The sequence below is a fragment of the Zingiber officinale genome, chromosome 6A, assembly GCF_018446385.1.
Source record: "Zingiber officinale cultivar Zhangliang chromosome 6A, Zo_v1.1, whole genome shotgun sequence".
Taxonomy (NCBI): Eukaryota; Viridiplantae; Streptophyta; class Magnoliopsida; order Zingiberales; family Zingiberaceae; genus Zingiber; species Zingiber officinale.
In genome coordinates, this window is record NC_055997.1 from 46944733 (window position 1) to 46961076 (window position 16344).

At 38.3% G+C, this 16344-nt stretch overlaps 1 long non-coding RNA gene across 1 annotated transcript; it reads left to right on the forward strand.

The window, feature by feature from the left end:
• The first annotated feature begins 1660 nt into the window (after window positions 1-1660).
• Window positions 1661-4146, forward strand: LOC121993916. The gene is made up of 2 exons (XR_006115486.1): window positions 1661-2254; window positions 3756-4146. It is a non-coding gene; the product is annotated as an uncharacterized LOC121993916 (long non-coding RNA).
• Window positions 4147-16344: the final 12198 nt, after the last annotated feature.

Genomic DNA, 16344 nt, shown 5'->3' on the forward strand with positions numbered 1-16344 from the left:
TGGTGTGACTAATGCACCTGCAATTTTCATGGACCTGATGAACAGAGTGTTCATAGAATACCTTGACAAATTTGTCATTGTGTTCATTGACGACATTCTAATCTTTTCCAGAACCCCAGAGGAGCATGACACGCACTTGAGAATAGTATTGCAAACCCTTCAGCAAAAGCAGCTTTATGCTAAATTCTCAAAGTGCGAATTCTGGTTGGAGCAGGTGGCGTTTCTAGGTGACATCGTTTCTAGAGAAGGCATTCAAGTGGATCCAGCCAAAGTAGAAGCGGTCAGCAAGTGGAAGAGACCCAAGAATGCCAGGGAGATCAGAAGCTTCCTTGGTTTAGCTGGGTACTATAGGAAATTCGTGGAAGACTTTTCCAGAATAGCCTCTCCACTTACAGCCCTAACCAGGAAGAACAAGAAGTTTGAATGGTCAGATAAATGTGAGCAGAGTTTCCAAGTGCTAAAGAAGAGACTGACCAGTGCTCCCATTCTGACAGTTCCAGAGAGTGACAAGAGTTTTGACATCTACAGTGATGCTTCCAAGATGGGCCTAGGAGCTGTACTCATGCAAGAAGGAAAAGTTATAGCTTATGCTTCCAGGCAACTCAAAGACTACGAGAAGAACTACCCCACTCATGATCTTGAGCTAGCAGCTGTGGTTTTTGCACTGAAACTCTGGCGACATTATTTGTATGGAGTTTAGTGTAGAATCTTCACAGATCATCAGAGTTTTAAGTACTTCTTCACTCAGAAGGACTTAAACATGAGACAGCGCAGGTGGCTGGAGTTGGTCAAAGATTACGACTGTGAAATCCTCTACCACCCAGGCAAAGCTAACAAAGTAGCAGATGCACTCAGTAGAAAATCTAGTGCATCCCTGATGTCTTTGTCATCATTAGCTCTGCCACTGCAGGAGTTGTCAGATTTTGGACTTGAAATTATTGAAGGGCAACTCTCTGCATTGACCTTAGTGTCAACCCTGCTTGAGGATATACAAAGAAAGCAAAGTGAAGATCCAGACACTACAACAAAAGTAACTTTCCGCAGCGCATCATCAACAGCGTGCAGTTAAAACACGCCGTTAATAATAGTTTTTACGACGCGCCCAATTATGTGCGCTGCGGATAGTATAATATTTATACAAATGACAGCGTGTAAAAAAAATACGCTGTTAATAAACTTTTCTACGGCATGCAAAGTGTGCTGTTAAAACTTAATATTAACGGCGCGCAGAGCGTGCTGTTAATAATTATTATACATATATAAATGACGGCGTGTAAAAATGCACGCTACCAATAAATATTATAGAATTTTAACAGCATGCAATATGTGTCGTTAATAATCTTCAAACTTTTCTAATACTTTATGTTGAAACATCTCGTCTACCTAATTATTTTTCACCAAAACTTTTTATATGAAAATATTCCCACAATTATTTTTCCGCCAAAGTGCCTCACTCCCGAGAACCAAACTCCTCACGCGTGTACTACTAGAAATCACGACTATTGTTACATTTTTATACCGACATCTAATTTAAAATGTGACTATAAATATTCTTTAATGACACTTATTAAAAACAATCATTTTAAAAAATAAAAAACATCATATATTAGACACCTTATCATGACAAATTTCTAAATGTCATCTCAACCTGTTAATTTATTTTACCCTAAACTTCCCTCTCCCCCTTACCTCTGCCTCCTTTAATTTCCTTTCCTCTTCGCAGCTCTTCCCTCCCCGCAGCAAGCAAGGGGAGCTCAACAAGATCTTCTTCCCTCTCTATAACAAGCAAGGAGGAGCCCAGCGAGTGATGATTGCTTGTCGGAAGCCTGGCGAGGCAGAGGCCCCATCGCCTGCTGCCGCACGTGAAGCGGCTAGGGCGCTTTGGACCAACTGCTCCAGCACCTGTGCCATCAATGTCGTGTACTCCTCAAGCATCTCCGCTACAACCGCTACCAGTATCATGATCCCTTTTCTTCTTCTTGTTCTTCACCTTGGAAGGAGTCGATCCTCCAAACAGATCCCTAATCCGTTGCTAATCTAGGAAGTTTTGATGCACATATCTACAAGATCGCCATGATTTGATTATTCACTCACATTCCCTAATCAAGCATTCTTTCCACACAATCATTGAGTTAGAATTTGTATAAACATTAAGTTTTGTTTTTCATGGACAGAGGCAGGATGACTTTTTCTTGAGTGGAAGTTCAACTGATGAGGCAGAGGCAGATGATGAATGGATAGATAGAAGTACTAGGTATGTTATTTCATGAAAGCATGAGTTATTTCTAAGTTAATGGTTTTAGTGATTGGTGTAAGATTATCTCTTTGTTGAAAAACTGTTACATTCGATAAAAGTTTTTCTTTTATAGATTTGTGCAAAATATATTGTTTAAACCATCGCAAAAGGTTTTTTCTTATGAAATTATTGTTGGTGCAACCTCTCACATGTAATCGATCCTACAATTATATCTCACCCTATCGATCCTACAATTATATCTCACCCTGTCGACCTATTACTGTTATATTATCTCTTGTTTAACTCAATGTTGATTCTGAGGATGACATTAGATATTACTTCATGTTCGGGGAGAATAAGATCTTGTTTTTTGATTGTCTACTAATACACATCTAAATAACTTGCAACCTTCCTTTAATATGTTAGTATATGTCAATTTTAGTTGTCTTATCATATTTTACTCAAGGTTTTATAAAGAACTTGCTATGTCGAACCGAAATAAATGGACATTCTGGTGAAACTGCTAGGGGGAATAATAAGAGCATGTATGTGAATTGGGTAGTTTTGTAGTGTTTTTAGTCACTTACAACTTGCATAACTATATGTAAATCATAAGCCAAAAGCTAATCTTCATAGATGGCAGTGAATTTTTTTTTACCAATTATGGATTCTTCTTGTCTTCATGTTCTTATTGCTGGAAATCATTGAAGATAGTTTTTTCCACAATCACCAACTTAATTTTCTGAATCTGATATCAATTCATCTTTGGTGTCCACTTTCTAATTTCTTGAGCAAAGTTTTTCTAATTGGCTATATGGAAGTAGATATATGTAAGTCACATGTTTATACATAGAAGCGGGTATATTTCCCTTATCAATTTCTCCATCAATTCATCCACACAATCATTGAGTTAAAATTTTGTATCACAAACATGCTGTAATAGGATCACTTGTATGAGCACTTAGTGTACAGAATTAGATAAATACCTAACCCTTGTTCATAGCTATGCAAATCAATTTCTCTCCTTGTAGATTTTGGAAGTATGAAATCAAATTTGGGATCAATGTGGATTTCTTATTTTATTAAGAACATTTTATTATAAACTATTTTATTCGGCTATGCAACATTTTATTAGGAACGATTTTATTAGAAAAATTGATGATTCTTGATCTTATCAAAACTTGAAATGTTGATTTAGTTTGTAACTCTGTACTTGTTCTTCCCTGAAGCTAGTTAAAGAGTCTTAATTAGCTTCTTAGTGTTATATTATGATACTTGTTCTATAGTACTGAAGCTAGAGAATTTTGCTATATTTTTTTCTACAATTTGTTCACTAATTGTTAGAATTTTGCCATAACTTGTGCCAAAATTTCTGATCTGGTGCTAACAAAGAATAGGTTACTTATTTCTAACAAGTTGCTCTTCATCTTCCAGGGTTTTCTAACAATTTGTTCATCGCGTGCTTTGACAATTTTCCTAGGCTTATCTAATACTAATTTATGTCATTTGATTCTTGTAGGACTAGTCTCATGAATGTTACCTTGTGAGAACCGAGTGGTCTATTAATGTTATGACTATTTTATGTATTCCAATGCAAGAGAGTTAGAAGAACCAATGCAGCAATCAGAAATCAATGTGGACTTTGAACTACTTGCACTACTCCAGAGAGACATAGAAGGAAAGGAATTTGTGCCATATACATTAGATGGATGGAATGATATTGATGAAGAAGTGAAGGATAGGATGTGGAAGCACGGTCGCATGATGAAATGCAGTTTCTCGATGATGTAATAGGAAGTACGGTCGCATGGTTATCTAAATTTATATTATTGTGTGATTGATACATATTATACTAATTTGTGTGAATTGTAAGTTTAATTGTTGTTATGTAATTACTAGTTTGTTAGATATTTCATATTTTGTTTTAGATCTTTAGAGTTTTTTGGTATAATGAAAAACTATGACTTTTATTAATTTTGTATGGATTTGATTTGAACTAAATTTGTTGTAAAATTTTGGTTTATTATTTTCATCAAATTATTTTTTTAATATAGTTAAGACCATTAGCAGCGTACATTTGTACGCCGTAGAAAATATTATCCGCAGCGCGCAAAGCACGCCGCGGAAAATATTATCTGTGGCGTGTTTTGTGCACTGCGGAAAATATTATCCACAGCGCACAAAGCACGCCGCGGATAATATTTTTTGCGGTGTGCTTTGCACGCTGCGGATAATATTTTCTGCGGCGTGCAAAGCACGCCGCGGATAATTTATAGCTTTCAACAGCTTTTAATTGTGCAGCACGCAATGCGCGCCGTGAAAAGTGAATTTGCGCACTGCGAAAAGCCATTTTTGTTGTAGTGAGATATCCAGAAGATCAAGCAAGGGATACAGAAAGAAGAAAATTTAGAGTTTCGAGTATCAGACAGTGGAATTCTCTATCAGGGGAGCCGCCTTTGTGTTCCCAATGACGAAGAGCTGAGAAAGAAAATTTTGGAAGAAGCTCATAGTACGCCTTATTCCATGCATCCTGGTTCTACCAAGATGTATCAAGACGTGAAACAGAGATTCTGGTGGTCTGGACTCAAAAGAGATGTAGCTAAATATGTCAGTACCTGCCTGACATGTCAGAGGGTCAAAGCAGAACACCAGAGACCAGGAGGAGTTCTACAGCCTCTTCCTATACCAGAGTGGAAGTGGGAAGACATATCCATGCACTTCATAACAGGTCTCCCAAAAACCACGAATGGATATGATGCGATATGGGTGATAGTGGACAGATTGACCAAGTCTGCTCATTTTCTAGCCATTAAGGTGTCTCACTCTATAGAGCAGTTGGCACAGCTGTATGTTAAAGAGGTGATCAGACTTCACGGAGTTCCTAAATCTATTGTTTCTGATAGAGATGGGCGCTTCACCTCTCACTTTTGGGAGTGTGTTCAGACTGCACTAGGCACCAAACTTAAGTTCAGCACAGCCTTCCATCATCAGACTGATGGACAGACAGAGCGAGTAAATCAGATTCTAGAAGATATGCTCAGAGCTTGTACACTAGATTTCAAGGGAAGTTGGTGCAAGTACCTGTGCTTAGCTGAATTTGCCTACAACAACAACTATCAGGCCACCATCAAGATGGCTCCTTATGAGGCGTTGTATGGTAGGAAATGCAGATCACCCATTTGCTGGCAAGAAGCAGGTGAGAGAAAAGAAATGGAAGTAGAACTGGGCATTCAGACGGAGCTGATAGATGAGACTACTCAGGCTATTCAGAAGATCAGACAGAGAATTGAGACTACCCAGAGTAGACAGAAGAGTTATGCTGACACACGCCGTAGGCCACTTGAATTCCAAGTAGGGGATTCAGTTTTTCTCAAGGTCGCTCCTATGAAGGGAGTGATGAGATTTGACAAGAAGGGCAAATTAAGTCCTCGTTATGTAGGACCTTACCTGATCACATAAAGGATTGAGGAAGTAGCTTACAAGCTGGATTTACCACAAGACATGTCAGCAATACACAATGTATTTCATGTCTCTATGCTAAAGAAGTGTCTCCATGACCCGAGCCAAGTGATTCAGCCTCAGTCAGTGCAGATCCAAGAGGATCTTAGTTATGAGAGCAGACCTACACAGATAGTGGACAGAGCAGTCAAGAGACTAAGAAATAAAGAAGTACAACTAGTGAAGGTCGTCTGGCAGAACCAGAAGCACGAGGAAGTCACTTGGGAGCGGGAGGACAACATGAGACAGAAATATCCAGAACTATTCTAAGTTCGAGGACGAACTTTTTATAAGGTATGGGGAATTGTAACGACCCAATTTTCTCTATTTTGAGTTCTAAATATCCTTAAAAATATTTGGAAATGCTTTTAAAATATTCTAGAGATTTTTAGGAATTTTTAGAGTATTTTTATGCAATTTTTGGAGTTCGTTTGGTATTTTAACCCAGAGGAAGAAGTTTTAAAAATAAAATAAAATAAAAGAAAAATAAGTTTATAGAAGCTGGGGTTCGAACCCACAACTTCGGACCCAAGCAAAACTGGCCTGACCAATCGAGCTATGCTCGTTTTGTTAACCTTATATGGTGAGAACTAAATTTATAGCATATTTAATGATTATGGAATAAATTGAGAAAAAGTGCGCGGCTGAGGGATTGAAGCTGAGACCTTTGACTTGGTTAAAACTCGGTTGACCAGCTGTGCCAGCGAGTTTTGTTAATTATGGAAAGAATGGATTATATTTAAGGTATAGTAATTAATAAAAATCTTAGTTATAAGAAGAGGTTTAAGTTTTTCCCGAACCCTAAATTTTTGTCACCCGAACCTCTCCTCCTCTCTCGCGAACGGCGGCGGCGACTTCGCTGTTCGGGCGAAAAGGGCGACGGAGCTAGGCTTTTTCCGGCCGGTCTTCACCCATGTGCAACCACCATCGTCGAGGAGAGCTTGTGAGCACGAAGAAGAGCCGAAATCCAAGCTATCCGAAACCCTAGCAGCATTAGAAGCTCCCCCTTTTCGGTTGTATGTCCAAGAACAGCGAGGTGAGTTGCTTCTCACCTGCAATAGGAGTAGTTCCGAGCTTCAATTTGTTTTCCTTGCTTTCGGATTGTGTAGTACAGAATTCATGTTGTTGCCGTGAGATCCATTACTGGTTAGGGTTCTGTATTGATTCCGAAGCTTTGCATCATTTTGCTCTCCTGTTGAATTTTTGTCAGAAATTTGTTAGTTAGTTATTCATGAACATAGAATGGATTAGATAATTTTTTTTTAGCATGTAGTTTGGTTCATTGTCAATGCTTGGTTTCAGTTCGGGTTGTTGCTAACAGTGAGCATGAGGTGGCTGGATTTTGAGCTTGTGTGCCATTTTTGAGGGTTACTGTTGTTATACAATTGATCAGGCTTAAGAATAGTTTCAATTGGATTTCCTTCTCCCTTGCTAACGTTACTGCTGTTGGTTTTGAACAGGTTTTGATTGAAGCATGAGTAGATTTATCTTTAGTTTCATTTGCTATTTTAATAAGCAATGAACATAAGATAGTTTGATTAAATTTGAGCATGTAGTTAGTTTTCTTTATTACTGTTAGATTTAAATTTGAACAACCCTTATAGTTAGCATTTCAGATTTAGATTTCCTGATTTAGATTTCCTTGTTATGCTGCCATGAACCTCAATTTTAGGTTTTTCCTATGCTGTTTAGATTATTTCCTTGCTGTTTAGTTTCGTTTGCTGTTAGTAAAGCATGAGAAATTTTCCATTTGCTAATAATTAAGCATGATCAGTTCCCTTTGCCATTAGATGTGCACGGTGATACTTTCTAGTCTCTTTTGCTATTAGAATATCTTGAGCATGCAATTAATAGTTTCTTTGCTATTACATAAGCATGAGTTTCTGTCTTTGAGAACTATAAGCAAGAAAGACAAAGGTCTAGACTTGATTTCAATTCCAGAAGATTGAATATCAAAAGCGCACATAAGGTGTTTGCTTAAATGCCAAGTAAGGGCAAGTATAAAGAAGTTATAGTTAAAAAGAAAGTATTTTACTTTTAATGGCATGTACCGGACACGAGGTCCAGGACACAAGGTCCATTGGGTGGGCTCCTAGATCGCCCCTAGGCACAAGATCGCCTAGAATTACCTTAGTAGTTTCGGGATTAGCTACCTCGACTCTTATTAAGGATGCGCGTAAATTGGTACAATGCCGGGCCCAAAAGAAGTTTATTATTATTTTGAAGTATTAAAGTATAAGTTTTTGAAACAAATGAAACGAGCTTCAAATTTGTCTAGAATTAGAATGTTAGTTTCTTGTTATTTGAATCATGCAGTAGTAGTTTCAATTGTTTCCTTGCTACTAGATTATTCAGCATGTTTAGTTTTACATGTTTAGTAGTTTTACATGTTTAGTAGCTTTACATGTTTAGTATGCTTCTTTTATTGGTTTATGGGCATAATTAGCTATACAATGATTAGCATTTCAGTTAGCATGATTTCCTTTGCTATTTATGAGAATGAGTAATTTTATATGTTAGCATTCAGTTTTAGCATGTTTTTATTTATATACATGCATATCGAGTTTTTGTGAGTAGATAGCGCTCACTAAGCTTTATGCTTATAGACTGCACTTCCTCCTATTGCAGATAAAGGAAAGGAAAAGATTTAGCAAGGAAGGCGACAAGGTGGTGGTGATGAAGGTGTGTGATGGCTGGACTATAGGGAGATCAAGAGTTTGCTAAGGAATTGTTAAGACTTTTCTGTTTAGAGTTCTTTAGTTTTCTTTTAATGTTGTTATGAGTCAATATTGTAATTAAGTTTATTCCGTGTTTGTAGTTGGGTTCTATTGATGGAATGATATTGATGTTTGCTATTGTTAGGGTAGTTTCCTTCTTTTATTTGTGATATTATACTGCGTGGTTGTGAAGATATATGTTCCAGCCGCCTGTGGCTGAGTATAGTTTGTTTGTATTGATTAATTGGTCACCGGTACAGGGGAGACTCTATCAAAATTTTTCGGTAGAGATTTCTAGTAGTTAAGTAGCGTACCGGTTAAGTAAAGTTAGTAGATAAGTAACGGTCATTCTTACAGAGTAGTAGTAGTAGTAAGAAGGGTGGTCGTTACAGGTTTGTTAGAGTTTGTTATGAGATGACGTCAGCTGTGTACTTGTGGTGAATGACTTTTTAATGAATCTTCTTCGTACCCCAGATGTACCTTCTTTGTCGTCTAGCACATGCAAAATGGTCTGAAAACACATTTCCTGCTAAAATATATAACACTGGTTATGCAATCGTATACCGCAAACATATTTAGGAACTACTTTATTCGTAATATCACTTCTCCTCTGTCTTACCAGTTCTTTTTCAAAGTGTTCTTATCCTTCCTATTCACCCCTCCTATTTCTGTTACATCAAAGATAGCTTAATTTACTAATGTTTCTTGTCTCAGTCGGAACTGGGCCCAATTAGGTTTTATCAATTATTATTACCTCTCACGAGGTTCTTGGGGAAGTGCTCGTCCAAGCTCCTTTATTTATTATTTTAACTAGCATTGGGCTATATTTTATCAAATATCTTTTCAAGATATTAGTCAACCCGACTGATATTAACCTTCCTTCTTGGGGACATGTCTCGGTCGATACTAGTCTATTCACTTGGAAGTATATCCCGGCCGATACTGGCCTACTTCCTTTGAGGCTTATCCCGGCTGGTACTGGCCTACCCCCTTTGGGGCGTATGCCAATTGATATGGGTCTTCCTCCCTGGAGGCATATTTCGGTCGATATAGACCTTACCTCCTTTTGAGGTATATCTCGGCCGATACTGGCCTACCCCCTTTGGGGCGTATGCCAATTGATATGGGTCTTCCTCTCTGGAGGCATATTTTGGTCGATATAGACCTTACCTCCTTTTGAGGTATATCCCGGCCGATACTGGCCTACCCCCTTTGGGGCGTATGCCAATTGATATGGGTCTTTCTCCTTGGAGGCATATTTCGGTCGATATAGACCTACCTCCTTTTGAGGTATGTCTCGGCCGATATTAGCCTACCTCCTTTGGGGTGTATGCCAATTGATATGGGTCTTCCTCCCTGGAGGCATATTTCGGTCGATATAGACCTTACCTCCTTTTGAGATATATCCCGACCGATACTAGCCTACCCCCTTTGGGGCGTATGCCAATTGATATGGGTCTACCTCCCTGGAGGCATATTTCGGTCGATATAGACCTACCTCCTTTTGAGGTATATCGCGGCCGATATTTGTTGGTGCGGGAAGCATTCGACGATAGAACCTAAGTTTTGATAATGGCAAAGGATTCAAAGTTAAGGTGTGTTATTATCTAACATGTTGAATGAGTGTTTCAAGAAAGTCCTAACTGCGGTTAGGCAGGTGAAAACCCTAGGGGGTGGTAACCCTAGGTGGAGAAAAGTCCTAGTCGCGGTTAGACAAAGGGAAAACCCTAGGGGGTGGTAACCCTAGGTCATAGGGAGTGGTAACCCTATGAGGAAAGTCTTGACAGGTCGATGGCTTCAGGAAAAGGTCCTAGGGGGTGGTAACCCTAGGTGGAAAGTCCTGAAGTCGCGAACCAAGTGAAAGACTGGACTAGCCGGGAAGCGGATGTCCAGCAGAAAGTCCGGAAGCGTCGAGTGCTAAGCAAAAGTCCAGTCGATCTGGAGGATCGCACTACCAACAGGTAAATCTCCTGAGTGGAGTAGGTGAGGACGCGTTCCCCGTAGAGGAAACAGTAGGCGTCGGGTCGACCTAGGATTTCCGGACGGAAATCTGAAGTCAGACTCGGATAGTCTGATGACTATCGATAATATTTTGTTACCTTATTTATGACTTTATGTGCTAACTTTGTGTTGCAGGATATTGTTTGGGACTAACATGTCTTGCAGGTACAAAATAATAAAGTCTTCCCTCGGATGAACAGTGTCCGAGGCGCCTCCATGGAGCTTGGAGGCGCCTCGGGTGCAAAGCTGGAGCTAGCTGCGAAGCACCTTGGGAGGCACCTTGAAGGAGTCATAAGGTGCCTTGGAAGGCGCCTTGAGCAGATGAACTTCGACCAGTTCAAGCTTGATCCACGCGGGTGACTCGGCAGTATGGAGGCGCCTTTAGAGGCTTCCAAGGCTCCTTGAACACCCTTTATAAGGGGGTTTTGAGTAGCACCTCAATTCATCTGATTACAAGTGATTCTCTTGCCACGTGCTGCTCCAAAAGATGTTTCGAAGTGCTGCAACTTGTGCCCGACGACCCTGAGCTCCGAGATCTCATTTTCTGTCGTCAGTATAGATTTATTTAATGCACTTATTGTAATACTTAGTTTGGAATAATCGTGCTTATAGTTGTTGCCCATCGAAAGCGATCAAGGATCGCGAGCCTTCGAGTAGGAGTCGTCACAGGCTCCGAACGAAGTAAAATCCTTCGTGTCTGTGTTTCATTATTTCATTTCCGCTACTTTAATTTCTGAACGAATCTTTTTTACGATTCCGATAATCGAATACAAAAGCCGCGAGCGCTATTCACTCCCCCCCCCTCTAGCCCATTCTCGATCCAACAATTGGTATCAGAGCAGGGTAGTGTTGATCTGGTGCAACCACCAATCACGCAATTCTTTTCGCGGTGTTTTTAATTTTTCGAAGTCAACTGAAATTAGTATTCTTACTACATTCCAGTTTTTTTTCTTATCGATCTCTCTCGAAGTTGGTGCAACACCACTCGAGTTAGTTTTTTTTTAATCCCGCACTACTAATCCAAGACGTAGTCTTGGGACATATTTCTCTTTTTCTTTTTTGCATATTCTCTTAATGGCCCATCAAGAGGGTTTCAGCACTGTCCGTCCTCCACTCTTCTCCGGAGAAGATTTCGGATACTGGAAGGGACGGATGGAGACGTTTCTAAAAATCCAGTTCGAAATGTAGATGATCATTCGAACTGGATTTCAACTACCAACTGGCACTGATGGCAAACCTACCCCCTGCGAAGACTAGGAACCATCCATTATCAAGAAAGTGGAAGCCAACGCCAGAGCTACATGAACCCTCCAGTGTGGACTGGCCAAAGAAGAGCTCAACAGAGTCGGTCCATTCTCATCAGCAAAGGAGCTTTGGGAAAAGCTAATCGAACTCCACGAGGGCACCTTAGAAACCAAGGTAAGTAAGCATGACTTGTTATTTAATAAACTGTACAATTTAAAAATGCAGGAAGGAGAGACAGCGAGTTCGCTCCATGCACGGATTTAAGACATTCTCAATTCTCTATATGCGATCAGGCAGAAAGTCGAAAATCGGGACGTAATAAGGTACGCTCTTAATTCATTTCCAAGGAGTACATTGTGGGCATCAATGGTAGATGCCTACAAAGTCTCCAAGGACTTGTCTTGTTTAAAATTAGATGAATTATTCAGTGAATTTGAACTTCATGAACAAACTAATGCACAGCCAACCGAGAAGGGTATTGCTTTGGTTGCAGGTACTAGTCGAAAACGGGAACCAAGAGTTCGGCGAAAAATTGAACCCGACTCAGAAGATGAAGAAGACGAACTGACCAGCGAACTCGTGAACCTCGTAAAGAAGCTCTACAAGAAGAAGAAGAGCTTCAACAAGAAAGACCTGAAGAAGGCGGTACAATCCAAGGAGGCCCAACCGAGTTCGAAGGTAAAATTTAAAGTAACCTGCTACGGATGCAACCAAAAGGGGCACATCAAAACCAACCACTACAACAAAATCGCTCATAGACATCGGTTTTCCACCGGTGTCTATTTGATTTTCGACCGATGTCTATGAAGTCGATGTTAAAAGTCTGCCATTTTAGACATCGGGTTAAAACCGGTGTAGTATCACTTAACGACACCGGTTTTCGAATCGGTTATTTACCGGTGTAGTATCACTTAACGACACCGTTTCATACACGGTGTAAAACCGATGTAATATTGTATGTTAATAACACCAGTTTTGGCAGCGGTAAATGACCGATGTAATATTACTTTATAACACCGATTTTACATCGGTGGAAAACCGATGTAATATGTATTTTTTTTTTAACAACACAGATTTGATTTTAAAACCGACAATAACAAAAAAAAATACACAAATATTCACAAATTGTACAAATATTCTTCATTCAATAATATCTATAAAATACACAAATATTCACAAATTATATAAATAATCTTCTTACAACAATATCCATAAAATACCCAAACATTCTTTTTACATCAAAAGCTAGCTAATAGATATCAAAATCAAAGTATAACATTCTGTTAACACATCAAGGTACAACTGTCTCAAATGTAATCTAGCATGCATTCAGCCCGAACCGCACTTTATCAATTTCAACTCTGGAGTACTTGAGATTTGTAAACTGTAAAAATACATAAATTCACCATATGTCAAATAACTAAAACAAATGTGTGCATGTATCAAATAAAATAGAATACTGAGTTTTTAAAGGCTGCTGTGGAAGATAACGAATATAACAGTGAAGGAAGCATAGAAGAACAAAGAAAATGTTCATAGTTAACAAGCAAATGAAGAGATATTCTATTTATTGTACTACCTCTGATGCCATCTTCCAAATCTCATAAGCAAGAATGCAACTGTGCCCTTTGTATACACATGGCTAATAGACATAATACAATAAGGAGCAAAAGCTATAAAATTCACCATCACCACACAATCAATGAAGCAGGCAAACACAAGGTGGGTTGATATGCAGTGAAAGTGTTAATTAAGTGGAACTGCAGCAAATCATGACTCAAGTCTGAGCACTATTTTAACAATACATTGCAAGGATATCTGAAGAATGTGAACACTGTATTAGAATTGTACAAGGCATCACAAATCAAAATATTTCCCTACGAGCAAGGTTTAGACAAATTAGCCTCCTGGTCAAGAATGTTTTTGAAAGAAGCATTAACCACCAACCGAAATCACGAACAGTACCAGATGCGTTTACAAGAGGTAAATGGATATTACTTGCAAAGAAAAATCATGTCTGAACATTCATAAATTTGGAGTTTTGTTCAGGTGGATTATGCTCTAAATTTTCCGATTTGGTCCAATGTGGAACGTTTAGAGCATAAAAATACCATTGAGAACTTCACTCTTGGCAACTTGCAAGTTCTCAAAACTTCATACGAGTAAGATTCCAATATAATGTGTGGCAATAATGATATCTTCAACTTTCTGCATATTATGCTCCTGATTTTTTTGAACCTGTAAATAGGCGTTATAGCATAAAGGATAGGGATCTAGTGGAATTGGCATTGGGTTCCTTTGAAACTTCTCAGCGTAGATATCAGGAAGAACTCCAAATACTTGACAAGTATTTCCACTGTTCTATTACCTACATGACTAGATAGTTTAATCCTCCTCTTTTTCTTTTTCAGTGATCATATTTCTTGAATTTGACAGTTGGGTGAAAGATAACAAACTAGATCAACTGGAACATAAAGAACATATCCCAAATTCAAGAACATAAAGATCCTAACATATCACACTTACAAAAAAAACTTTCTCTAATAAAGAAACATGATAGCATCTAATAAAGTAGGGTCATACTTGATGGTAGAGGTCGAGCTTGTAGCCTAAATAATGTAGTTAGGGGTCTCTATCTGATTAATGAAAAACATGAATATAGGTGAAAACAAAAGAGGTGAGTAAAATAATGAAGAGGGGTTAAATCATAAAAACAAAGAGTTCCCTATTCTTGAGGTGCCCACAGACATATTGACACTCACTCTTACTTCTAGTTGAACTTGAAATTTATTGGTATAGCTAAATATGGTAATGGGTACCCTTTAGGTTTGATTACCCATTTATCTTAATAGGTTAGGTTAAATTCGAGTATCAATGTGTTAGATATTTAGAGGAAGTTGAGCAGGTTAAAAAAATGTAATCAATACTTTAATCCTAAGGTTACCATTTAAGATAGCTTATCCAGCCACTCTACTCACTGCAGCTCCTAATCTCTAATTCCTTTCTTCTTAGGCAATCATTTAGTCTCCAACTAGTATCTGGTTTGTAACAAAAGCATAGCATCCAGTTTGTAACTTATTTTAGGCAAATAAAGCAACCATATAAGCTTATGAAATGAGAGAATGCTACACTCATTAATGGTTGCATAAGGATTGCTTAAGTCAACATATAAATTTTCTTTAATGGGATGTAGGTCAATTAATATGGGTTGTTTAATTCATGTGTTTTATGTTGTGTGAATTGCTTAAGGTCATCCCTAAGCTACTGTACATGCTATGTCAGAGCTAAATTTGTCCCAATTTGTGTGGGTTCTTTTCTCCTTTTCACCTAAGCCATATGCATAAACCATGTACATATTAAGTAGAAGCAACTAGTTTTCACTCTTGTGAAACAAAACATCTAATGCTTTTTGTAAACGTTTACATGCTATCAAATTAAGAGTGTCAAGTTTTGATTGGAAGTGTGGATGTTGACAGGTGTAGAGAAGGCATATGAAAGCCAAAGTATCAGAAAGGACAATATCTAATGGAAAAAAATTGTATTCACTAATGCATTGAAACCCCCATTGAATCAAGAACACAAACAAGTACTTATGAACTTTTGATGTAGCCTGATGTGGGCATATAGTGAAATATACTGCCCTAATTCCATTGTTGGAAATAAAATTGTCAGTATAGATTTTGGCAAAAGTTGGAATGTAAAATTTATTTATTTATCTCCTCATAATTTTTTTTGATAGGATATAAATAATTTAACCTGAAAAATCCAAAAAAGTTAATGTAGGTTGTACACTCAGAGCTAATATCAATTAATTTCAATATTCCTAGTGATAAAATATTGCATATAGTTCAATGGAAAGATAAGATCCATATAGTTAAGCCCAAATAATTAAGACAAACACATCACGTAAATTATATTAAAATTAACAACCCCCGACAATAGAGGCGATGGAAGATTGCAGTGATGCTTATTTCACCAAAAAAAATGCCTTTAGTGTTGAGCATGAATGGCATCATCACATGGACAGAAGACGAGTGTGGTCCTCTATTGTCTTTAAAGACTCGCTTCAAAAAAATATATGGGAAAATGACTTTCCAAAACCTTCATTATAGATAAACAAATATCTTCATAATCCCATATATTGAGAAAGTCATCCTCAGCAGCTCTTCTAAAAATTGATGCTTTGTCAAGAAACCACTGGAATAAAGTCAAAAGGACAGTAAATTATAGCAGCAGTTAACAGAAGTATTCCAATGCTAATAGACATCATGTTCTAAAGGACAGTAAGTCAAAAGGAAGCAAAAGAAAGAACTCCCTTGTTCTAAGAGACACCATGTCTGGGCAATGGTGCTTGGGATCATCTTGGCATGCCTCGCCATGTAAGCCTGTTATTATGAGATGAGAATGTTTATCCAAAAACAAATGTTGTAAAAAAGTTAATATGCAGAGTAGCATCTGGTATTGTGCTTGGTGGAAGCTCTAAGTTTCATTCAAGAGTGCGATCCATCAAGAACATCATCGTAAAAACATCACAAGAGGCTTCCCAAACCATAAACAACGTGACAAAAGCTATAGGCGACATGGAAAGTGTTGCAGCACAATATCAATATGGCAGCCTTGAAGGATCCAGCTATTTGAATTCCAGGT